General features: G+C 44.4%; 1 non-coding gene across 1 annotated transcript; it reads left to right on the top strand.

Moving 5' to 3' along the window:
• Window positions 1–1,976: 1,976 nt before the first annotated feature.
• On the top strand, window positions 1,977–2,051 carry Trnat-ugu (transfer RNA threonine (anticodon UGU)). Its single transcript has one exon. It is a non-coding gene; the product is annotated as a tRNA-Thr (tRNA).
• The last annotated feature ends 10,187 nt before the right edge of the window (window positions 2,052–12,238 follow it).

Below are 12,238 nucleotides of genomic sequence, written 5' to 3'. Positions count from 1 at the left end.
TCTTTACCGACAAATTAACCTCGGTGACGATTGCTTTTCCCAAATTTCCATTAGGTACACGCGGTTTAATTGTTCACTGTCATTAAGGTTGATAAGTGAGGGGGAGTTTACATGTGGTGGAGGGTACCCTTGTAAGAGGTCCATGATTAAGGAATTCGTTGCTAGTGCACTCGAGCAGATGTAATTTCGATGGAATGCTAACGCGCTGCCTGCGATATGTAAGCTATAAGAGAATCTCAGACCAGAGAGCAGTGTTGGCAGCAGTAGGAACTGTGTGTCAGTAGTAGTAGTAGTAGCTAGGACTCTGGTGTATGGAGTTGGCTGGGCCGGTCGTGGGGAGCGATGGCGGAGCCTGAGCGATATAATGTAAGGTAAAAGCGGCCTCGCGCATATGTAGTATTGTTGTATCAAGTCCCATGTAAATGTTTAAAAAAATCTCTTAATAATAATCTTTTTTATAAAAATTAACTTTTGACAATCATTCATCTCAATTTAAAGAGTTTACTAATTTCTCCAATCCATGGTCATCCCGATTATTGTAAAGAAAAATCAGTTGTTTCCTTTTATACATGACAAATCTATCGGCCAGCATTGCACTGGGCTGTGCCAGAAAAATTTATTATAAGAGCAGATATATATGCGCTATCCGGCGACTTCATTGAGGTAACAATTTTCAATTTATTCAGTATGATCTTTCAGGGCCATGACGCAGCACTGCTGACGTCCAAAATGTACCAGTTTAAATTCACAGTCAATTATTGAAAGGTTATCTATGAGTCACATTTTTTTTATTAGGAGATTAGTCACATTTTATTGTTCCAAGGTTACGGAATTTATCTGTGGGAGGTTACGCTGAATGTGAATTACATACTTATATTTTTTACGGTTGGGAGGTTATTATACATATTATTTATCTGTTGGGAGGTTACACCCTGTATCGCTACTAGTCATTTCCTTCTCTGACCCACTTCCCACTTGCGGTAGGGCGAGGGGAAACCGACTGTCTATATGCCTGCATATGAGCCGAAGTTTCTCCAGATCCTTACGCGAAATGTATGTTGTTGGCTGTAGAATCATTCTGCACCCAGATTCAAATCCTGGTTCTCTAAATTTTCTGAATAGTATTCCTCGGAAAGAGCGTCACCTTCCCTGCAGGGCTTCCCATTTGAGTTTCCGAAGTATCTCCGCAACACTTGCGTGTTGTTCGAACCTACTGGTTAAAAATGTAGCAGCCCTCCTCTGAACTGCTTCGATGTCTTCGTTTAATCTAACGTGGTGCGAATACCAAATACTTGGACAGTACTCAAGAATAGAAATGATAATTAAATAGCCTATCTGCAAACAGGCGTTCATATACTTCACTGGGGACATGCTGAAAATGTGTGCCCCGACCGGGACTCGAACCCGGGATCTCCTGCTTACATGGGAGACGCTCTATCCATCTGAGCCACCGAGGGCACAGAGGATAGCGCGTCTGCAGGGACTTATCCCTTGCACGCTCCCCGTGAGATCCACATTCCCAACATGTCCACACCACTACATTCGTATTGAGCCTAATAGATGTTTGCCCATCATACTCATTACTCGTGGCAGATTACTCTACCAAGTCCCGTACGAGTTCGGGCATAGCGTGTGCGTTCACACAAGAAAGTCAATGGCCGGGAAGCCATATTTTAACTATATATGACGGTAGTATCTGTTCCCGAAAGAACACATACCGTGGATGACCATGCAGCTTTGCTAGAAATGAAATGATAATTAAATAGACACCCTAGCTGCAAACAGGCGTTGATATACTTCACTGGGGACATGCTGAAAATGTGTGCCCCGACCGGGACTCGAACCCGGGATCTCCTGCTTACATGGGCAAACATCTATTAGGCGCACTACGAGTGTAGTGGTGTGGACATGTTGGGAATGTGGATCTCACGGGGAGCGTGCAAGGGATAAGTCCCTGCAGACGCACTATCCTCTGTGCCCTCGGTGGCTCAGACGGATAGAGCGTCTGCCATGTAAGCAGGAGATCCCGGGTTCGAGTCCCGGTCGGGGCACACATTTTCAGCATGTCCCCAGTGAAGTATATCAACGCCTGTTTGCAGCTAGGGTGTCTATTTAATTATCATTTCATTTCTAGCAAAGCTGCATGGTCATCCACGGTATGTGTTCTTTCGGGAAAAGATACTACCGTCATATACGAGGTGTGGCTAGAAAAAAACCGGACTATTACTGGTGAAACAATATAACGAATGCAATAAGGCTGAAAGTCGCGTGGCCTGTCACGTGACTCTCGCTCCGCCTACTGCTCGAGTTTCATCTGCCTCCTACACTCAGTATGGCCGTGGCGTCTGTTTTAAGTAGTTGTTTTGTCTGTGCGTCGGAAAATGTTGAGTGTACAGAAAGAACAGCGTGTTAACATCAAATTTTGTTTCACACTAGGAAAATCTGCAAGTGAAACGTTTGTAATGTTACAACAAGTGTACGGCGATGATTGTTTATCGCGAACACAAGTGTTTGAGTGGTTTAAACGATTTAAAGATGGCCGCGAAGACACCAGTGATGACACTCGCACTGGCAGACCATTGTCAGCAAAAACTGATGCAAACATTGAAAAAATCGGTAAACTTGTTCGACAAGATCGCCGTTTAACAATCAGAGCAGTGTCTGAGTTAACAGGAGTTGACAAGGAAAGTGTCGAACAAGTTTACCGATTTTTTCAATGTTTGCATCAGTTTTTGCTGACAATGGTCTGCCAGTGCGAGTGTCATCACTGGTGTCTTCGCGGCCATCTTTAAATCGTTTAAACCACTCAAACACTTGTGTTCGCGATAAACAATCATCGCCGTACACTTGTTGTAACATTACAAACGTTTCACTTGCAGATTTTCCTAGTGTGAAACAAAATTTGATGTTAACACGCTGTTCTTTCTGTACACTCAACATTTTCCGACGCACAGACAAAACGTAAACTACTTAAAACAGACGCCACGGGCAGACTGAGTGCAGGAGGCAGATGAAACAGCCTTATTGCATTCGTTATATTGTTTCACCAGTACTAGTCCGGTTTTTTTCTAGCCACACCTCGTATACTCAAGAATAGGTCGAACCTGCGTCCTATATGCGGTCTCCTTTAGAGATGAACCACAATTCCCCGAAATTTTTTTCAGTAAGTGAAAGGCGACCATTCACCTTCCCTACCACAATCCTCACATGCCCGTTCCGTTCCATATCGCTTTGCAACATTACGTCCAGATACTTCAAAGGTGTAATTGTGCCAAGCAGGACACCACTAATGATGTATCCGAACATTACGTGTTTGTTTTTCCTACTTATCCTCTTTAAACTACAAATGGTTCAAATGGCTCCGAGCACTACGGGACTTAACTTCTGAGGTCATCAGTCCCCTAGAACTTAGAACTAGTTAAACCTAACTAACCTAAGGACATCACACACATCAATGCCCGAGGCAGGATCCGAACCTGCTACCGTAGCGGTCGCGCGGCTCCAGACTGAAGCGCCTAGAACCGCTCGGCCACCCCGGCCGGCGCATTAAACTACATTTTGCACATTTAGAGCCACCTGCCATTCATCACACAAACTGGAAATTTTGTCTAACTCGTCTTGTATCTTTCTAGAGTCACTCAACTTCGACATCTTACCGTACACCAGGGCATCATCAGCAAACAACTGCAGATTGCTGCCCACTCTGTCCGCCAAATCATTGATGTACGTAGAGAAAAACAACGGTCTTATCATGCTTCCCTGAGTCACTCCTGACGATACCCCTGTCTCTGATGAACACTCGCCGTCGAGGACAGTACACTGGGTTCCATTATTTAAGAAGTCTTCGAGGCACTTATGTATCTTTGAACCTATTCCACATGCTCCTACCTTCGTTAAATGTCTGCAGTTGGCCACCGTGTCAAATGCTTTTCACAATTCTAGGAATGGGGAATCTGCCTGTTGCCTTTCATCTATAGTTTGCAGTACATCATGTGAGAAAAGGGTAAGCCGAGTTTCGCGCGAACGATAGTTTCAAAAACCGTGCTGATTCGTGGAAATAAGCTTCTCGGTCTCAAGAAAGTTTGTTATATTCGAACTCCGAATACGTTCAAGAATTCTGCAACAAATCGATGTTAAGGATATTGGTCGGTAATTTAGCGGGTCCTACTGTTCTTGTATATAGGAATCACCTGCGCTTTTTTCCAGTCGCTTGGGGCTTTGCACTGGGCGAGAGATTCGCGATAAATGCCAGCTAAGTAAGGAGCCAGTGCTGTAGAGTGTTCTGTGTAAACCCGAACTGAGATTTGTAAGGGATCCGTGATCTCACGAACATAGATATTAGTATCCGACGCCCAGGTCGATAGCAGAGGAGTCGACTGTCGATCGCTGCAGGAGGCTGTGAGACTAGTGTCGAGTGAGCAGCGGTACTGGGAAGACGGGCAAGCATGGTGGTCGAGCTGAGTACGGTGTCATTGGCGGATGTGCCGAGTGAGAAGTAAATAGTAAATTCATTGGAGTGTGACAAATGAGCGCGTCCCCCGAATCGTCGTGGGATTGACCCTCATCGATACCGATTCGCGAGTAATATAAAACCAAAAGTGACAAGTGCCGAATTACGTGTTTCGCGTCAACCGCGCCGGCCAGCAACAACCATGGATTGCAGTGAGGATGGTTGTGAAAGTTAACCATCATCATTGCGTGTGACAAAGTACTTAAAATCAGCAACCAATACAAGATATAACAGTAATTAAACGTGTAAGGCGAAGGTAGCAACTGCCTCAGAATTTGTGTGTTAGTAGAAAATACATATCAGTTTGTACATCGCAACCTTTATGGTCTTTAATAATAGACAAACTTCCAATAATTAACTATTTCGTCTCAGAACAGCCGCACTCGGTTAAATACCCCGAAACCACAGCAGAAAATACCGATAGCCTTTCATCCATTAAGCACTCGGTCACATAGTCATAATAATTAACTGTTTGGCGGCTTCGGGAAATCACACAAAACCCAATAAAGGACAAAACGGGGGTGTTTCAGATTCCAACAGGAAGTGGCGACTTATTTGTCTTAAACTCTTTCAGTTGTTTCTCCGCGCCAGGGATACTTATTACTATGTCGTCCATATCGGAGTCTGGTCAAAAGGCTGTACGATTCTCCTCCATGAACGATTTCTTAAATCTGAAATCTAAAACTTCGGCTTTCGTTTTGCTATCATCAACTGCCACACAAAAATGGTCGAGTGACAGGACGGAAACCTTAGAGCCGCTTAGCGATTTTACATAGGACCAGAATTTTCTCGGGTTGTTGGCCAGATCTTTTGCTAAAGTACGTTTCACGCCTAGATCTTTTCACGGACGCACAGATTTCTAATAACCTTTGCCTGTCGTTATTTGTGTGTTTTACACGGAAGGGGAAAGAGAACCCAAACATGACAGCAGACTTCTATCAAAACTGCATTGATAACACAACGATCAGTTATGTCAGTTTTCACAATCGATCTCCTCGTTTGGCAAGGAGACCAGACAAAATATTAGCCCTTACAAGAACTCACTAGTCGAGTTTGAATGCTATAAATATTCTAAAAATAGTACCTCGCGATCGCGTGACGATCCACCGCTCATTTGAGTGACGGCGGCGCAGTGGTATTTATATGCTTCTATAGACTGAGATATAACTGGGTACTAGGATGTATATATATATATATATATATATATATATATATATATATATATATATAGATGGAAATAAAAGATATGCTGACAGCTGAAAGTTTTAACAAACAGCTGTTTTTGCTGATGGAGTACGCCAGACTTACGTTGTTTAGTTTCATTCTCAGACTTAAAGCTCATCATTCCTAACCACTCTTCAAATTTTACTTTTTTCTGTCTTCCCTAATCCAAAAAAGGTTCCATCCTGACACCTTTGACCACTGGTATTTTACCACAGATATCAGTGGCTCCCACCTTATGTTTTCTGCTATTAGACCTTTTCTTTTCCGTTGAGGTGTGAAGGTCACGTCTATATAACCTGATCTACTGACGGAATAAACAGGCCCCACACCTCCATTTGGCCCTGCACTCGGTATAAGCGGCCATTCCGAATTAACTTCCTGAGAAAAAGCTCAAATGAGGTAGGTCATAGCATCTCAGAAAAGATAGAAACTCAGCATTGCTATTCTCGATGCTGATGCAATCCATGCCAGGTCGCACTCTATATTGTACCCAATCTCTCTGTCAGTAACATTGTAGAGCCCACTTACTGTAACCACGCTGTCTTCCTTGGTGAAATCTTTACAAAGCGACTGCAGATTTTGTATGGCTCAAATGGCTCTGAGCACTATGGGACTCAACTGCTGAGGTCATTAGTCCCCTAGAACTTAGAACTAGTTAAACCTAACTAACCTAAGGACATCACAAACATCCATGCCCGAGGCAGGATTCGAACCTGCGACCGTAGCGGTCTCGCGGTTCCAGACTGCAGCGCCTTTAACCGCACGGCCACTTCGGCCGGCGCAGATTTTGTATCTATTGACCTAGACAGCACTAGGCTTAAAAACTTTAGCGACCTGGTATTCTCATCCTAGATCATTCTCAAAAAGTTGGCCAACACTTCTACACTACTGGCCATTAAAATTGCTACACCAAGAAGAAATGCAGATGAATAACGGGTATTCATTGGACAAATAGATTACACTAGAACTGACATGTGATTACATTTTCAGGCAATTTGGGTGCATAGATCCTGAGAAATGAGTACCCAGAACAACCACCTCTGGCCGTAATAGCGGCCTTGATACGCCTGGGCATTGAGTCAAACAGAGCTTGGATGGCGTGTACAGGTACAGCTGCCCATGCAGCTTGAACTCGATACCACAGTTCATCAAGAGTAGTGACTGGCGTATTGTGACGAGCCAGTTGCTCGGGCACCATTGACCAGACGCTTTGAGTTGGTGAGATCTGGAGAATGTGCTGGCCAGGGCAGTAGTCGAACATTTTCTGTATCCAGAAACGCCCGTACAGGACCTGCAACATGCGGACGTGCATTATCCTGCTAAAATGTAGGGTTTCGCAGGGATCGAATGAAGGGTAGAGCCACGGGTCGTAACACGTCTGAAATGTAACGTCCACTGTTCAAAGTGCCGTCAATGCGAGCAAGAGGTGACAAGGACGTGTACGCAATGGCACCCCATACCATCCCGCCGGGTGATACGCCAGTATGGCGATGACGAATACACGCTTCCAATGTGCGTTTACCGCGATGTCGCCAAATACGGATGCGGCCATCATGATGCTGTAAACAGAACCTGGATTCATCCGAAAAAATGACGTTTTGCCATTCGTGCATCCAGGTTCGTCGTTGAGTACACCATCGCAGGCGCTCCTGTCTGTGATGCAGCGTCAAGGGTAACCGCAGCCATGATCTCCGAGTTGATAGTCCATGCTGCTCCAAACGTCGTCGAACTGTTCGTGCAGATGGTTGTTGTCTTGCAAACGTCCCCATCTGTTGACTCAGAGATCGAGACGTGGCTGCACGATCCGTTACAGCCATGCGGATAAGATGCCTGTCATCTCGACTGCTAGTGATACGAGTCCGTTGGGATCCAGCACGGCGTTCCGTATCACCCTCCTGAACCCAACGACTCCATATTCTGAAAACAGTCATTGGATCTCGACCAACGCGAGCAGCAATGTCGCGATACGATAAACCGCAATCGCGATATCGCGATAGGCTACCATCCTACCTTTATCAAAGTCGTAAACGTGATGGTACGCATTTGTCCTCCTTACACGAGGCATCACAACAACGTTTCACCAGGCAACGCCGGTCAACTGCTGTTTGTATACAAGAAATCGCTTGGAAACTTTCCTCATGTCAGCACGTTGTAGGTGTCGCCACCGGCGTCAACCTTGTGTGAGTGCTCTGAAAAGCTAATCATTTGCATATCACAGCATCTTCTTCCTGTCGATTAAATTTCGCGTCTGTAGCACGTCATCTTCGTAATGTAGCGATTTTAATGGCCAGTAATGTATAATGAGAGCTACGTAACAACAATACTTTCTGTCTATTTAATGACTTCCCTACATTCCTTCTTTTAAATTTATTGCCGAAAGATTGTTGTGTGCTCTCCACACCTACATATCTCTGCTGCTCATGAGTTTCCAACTGAAGCAACAGGCCAAATGCTGAACGTCCAACAATGAGTGGTGTACCACTCGCTAGCATATAACACACCACAAGAGCAGTGATCGTAAACAGATCATCATCGACAGACACTTGTTAATGACAACTAATTTCATACCTGGCAGGAATTATGTATGTAGTGTCTGGTCTTTCGGACAACTCCAAAAGAACAGACACCATTTTTATCTCGCAGCCACCATGAATCGAGACATAAAGGAATTAAAGATATTAGTAGCCTGTGGGGAGTGTTTTATATCAATGCGGCAAGTTGAAAAATTTGTGCCAGACTGGGTTTCCAATCCACGTCTCTCGCTTACTATGCTTTGCGCTGACCACTACACCATCCAGACATAGTGGTCACCACAATCACGGACTATCTATTACGCTTCCCATTAGACACAAATTCTCAACTGATATCACAAACTACTGATGCAGTGCCCCTGCTGATTAGCTTCATTAATAGCGGCATCTCGCCGATTCTCGTAAGAGTTCAAGCTTGGTGTGCACCTGCGCTGAAGGAATCATTGGCCTCCTTGAGTTATTTATATACTCCCATGGTCAGAAAAGTTGCAAGACAGGTTTTTTTATTTCTGAGTTTGCAGTAGTAAAAAGGAGCAAACGTTGTTTTTATGTTACCTGGTGCGTGTGCAACCTCGAAATGACCTTGACCATATTTCGGCACAAATTCACTAGGTGGCAGAACTGTGCTTAGCAACACACTGTTTGGGTTCTTCGCGCATTAGTTACGGTGACACAATGGATGCTGATTGTGAGCAAAGAGTGAACTTTAAGTTCGCCATTAAGCTCAGGAAATCCCCTAGTGGAACGTGGACAATGATTAAGGAAGCATATGCAGGCGAGGCACTTTCAAGAAGTCGTGTTTTTGAGTGGCACAAAACGTGCTGCCTTTTGTAAAGGCAGAGATTCAGTGCAAGACGGTCTCTAGGTGAGCTGGTCGCCCGTCTACAGCAAATACCGATGCAAACGTGGAGCGTGTAAGGCAAGAAGAACGTCATGTAACCGTGCATGCGATATCAGAAGAACTTATTTTGAATAGTGAGGTGTGTCACAAGATTTTATGCAAAGATTTAGGGAAACGGAAGCTTAACGCAAAACTCGTCCCTCTCACAGAAACAGACAAACAGAAAGAGTAAAGTCGAAGAATTTCTGCTGAACTGCTGAATAGAGCCAGACGTGTTCCCACATTTCTGGCAAAGATTATTGCTGTGGATGAAAGTTGGTGCTACCAGTACGACTGACACGAAGCGTCAAAGTACTGAATGGCGGGGTCCTGAATCCCCAGCTTCGAAAAAAGTCAAACGACAACCTTGGAGAACAAAGACAATATTGATCGCATTCTTTGATAGCAAAGAATTAATCCACCATGAGTCCGCTCCTCCAGGTCAAACAGTGCACGAAACTCTTTACATCGAAATCCTGAAATGCTTGCGACAAGCAATTTGACGCCACCGCCCTGATTTGTGGCATTTTTAAGAATGGTTCTTACTGCATAACAATGCAAGACCCCATATTGCTTTATCCGTTACCAAGTTTCAGGCCAGACATTCTGTTATTGCCATCCCACATCCGCCATATTCGCCCGAGCTCTCGCCTTGCGATTTTTTCTTGTTTCCGAGAGTGAAAAGGCGACTGAAAGGAAAGCCTCATCAAGATATTGCAGACATCCAACGGGCTGTGACAAAAGAGACTACTAGCATCGTAGTTGAAAATTTCCCTGTTTGCTTCCAAGACCTCCAGAAACGTTGGCAGCTGTGTATAGGCAGCCAAGAGGCTACCTCGATAGGAGCTGGGATCGTTATCTGGTAAGTGTAATTTTATATTAAAAAAAAAAAAAAAAACTGTCCTGGAACTTCTCTGACAAACGGAGTATGTTTTGCCTGTTCTTTCGGAGGTCTGCTAGGTTAGCCTGTGTGGTCGTGGTGACCAATGTGTCCAGATGGCGTAGTGGTCAGGGCATCTGCCTGGTAAGCAGCAGACCTGGATTCGAATCCCAGTCGAGTACAAATTTTCATCTTGCCCCATCGACATAAATCAGTGCTCAATGGCAGCTAATGTGTTTAATTCCTTTGCGTCTTGCCGGCAGGACTTGATGCTGTCAGTGAATGCAGGCCCACATCAACTAGTTCCTGATCAAACACTGCAAAGGGTACTACATGTAGTCGGGCACCTCGTAAAAGACAGTTGCTCACAGAAGAAGAAAAAAGCTGCCCGATTTCAGTAGGGCCAAAGAAACAGAAATTCGACAGTCGCCGAATGCGGGCGCACAATGTGTTCCAACAAGACGTGGTATTGTCTCTTTACATATGATGTAAGGCATCGAGTGCACCGACGACCTAATGAGAGTCTTAGCCCGCAATGTGTGGAGCGTGTAGTGCAGGCGGGAGGTGTTTCAGTGGCCTTTTGGGGGTGTTTTTTGTACTGTGACTGGTCCTCACTCAACCGGGTTACTGTGAACATTAATCAGACGCGCTTTCTTTTACATCTTCACACTGAAACTACTGTGGACACTCCCGTTTTACAATACGAGAACAGCCGTGTACACAGGGCTGCACAGATGCATTCCTGGTTTGATGGACACTGAAGCACCCTGTGGCTCCACGAATGGTCCACTAACTCGCCCGATCTTAACGCCATACTAAATGTCTGGAACTAATCGGAACAATGGGTGAAATGTAGCAATCAACAGCCCCGCAACTAGGTAGCTCGACCAGATCTAATCATCAATGAGTGACTTCATCTAGACACGGCGTACAGGAAGGAACCTGTGGACGCTCTTCCTCACCGAATTGAGGCCATTATCAAGATCAGACGTAGGTTACACGGTACAGGCGTGGTGTCCCCAAATATTTTTGTCCGATGTCCTTAACATCATCACATAACTGAAAAGATTTTTCTTCTATAGTGGAGCCACGGAAGGTTAAATTTATTTTTAAATATTTATATTTTGGATAACTTCCGATTTCACTGGATTAGCTGTTGACAAGCAGTTGGTGCTCGTTTGCTGCTTTCTGTCATACAGCAGTTACAGCTCTCGTTCATTGAAATTACCAGAGCTGTAATTCCTTCTCCATAATTTTATTTACGTACACAAACAGGACACGAATTCATTTCACAATTAGCAGTAACAATGTACGAGTAAAAAAAAAAAATCAGCAGCCACAAGAGGAATCCATCTTCTGTTTCAGTGACTTAGCGTGGCTGTTTTTTATTTTATCCTTTATTTGTTTATTTATTTATTGAGAATGAGATTTCCACTCTGCAGCGGAGTGTGCGCTGATATGAAACCTCCTGGCAGATTAAAACTGCGTGCCCGACCGAGACTCGAACTCGGGACCTTTGCCTTTCGCGGGCAAGTGCTCTACCATCTGAGCTACCGAAGCACGACTCACGCCCGCTTCTCACAGCTTCACTTCTGCCAGTATTTTTTATTTATTTATTTCTTATTGATGCCCTTTCTTCAGCGCTTCAGCTGTCTCATGAAAGCTATTTGCACAACTGTTCCAGGACCCGATACACAAATAAAATCACTTTGAATTTTTCATACACTGAGCCAGAGAGTCGTAAGATCACGGCTTAACGTCCCGTTGACCGAAGAAAGTAATCCCTTGTTCACTAATTTTTCTTATACTTCTTCTCTTTCATTATTCAAATTCTAAGTGCACGGGGAAAAGCAGTTTTATGCAAGTCAGTTTCTTTTCTTTAGCGAAGATAAAAAAAATCACTTAATCAGATAATGTGTTGTAGTCACTCGGCAGTGATTTGCTTCTATCATTCGAATGAAAACAAATTTTCTCGTCACATAATAAGTGACTGAACGGAATTAGGAAACGCCAATCTTGCTCGCTTCAGTTGTTAATAAGAAGGAAGAAAGCTAACAATACGGAATATCGCAGGAAAATCACTGAAAGTTTGAGACAGATAACTCCGCTCGTGGACTGGGTGTTGTGGTGTCCTCATCATCGGTTCATCCTTGTCACCGGCGCGCAAGCTGCCCAATGTGGGGTCCACTGAAATAAGATTTGCACTTGGCGGC

Source organism: Schistocerca nitens, chromosome 2 (genome assembly GCF_023898315.1).
Source record: "Schistocerca nitens isolate TAMUIC-IGC-003100 chromosome 2, iqSchNite1.1, whole genome shotgun sequence".
NCBI lineage: Eukaryota > Metazoa > Arthropoda > Insecta > Orthoptera > Acrididae > Schistocerca > Schistocerca nitens.
The sequence above is the reverse complement of the archived record's forward strand: the minus strand, read 5'-3'. Positions and strand labels throughout refer to the sequence as shown.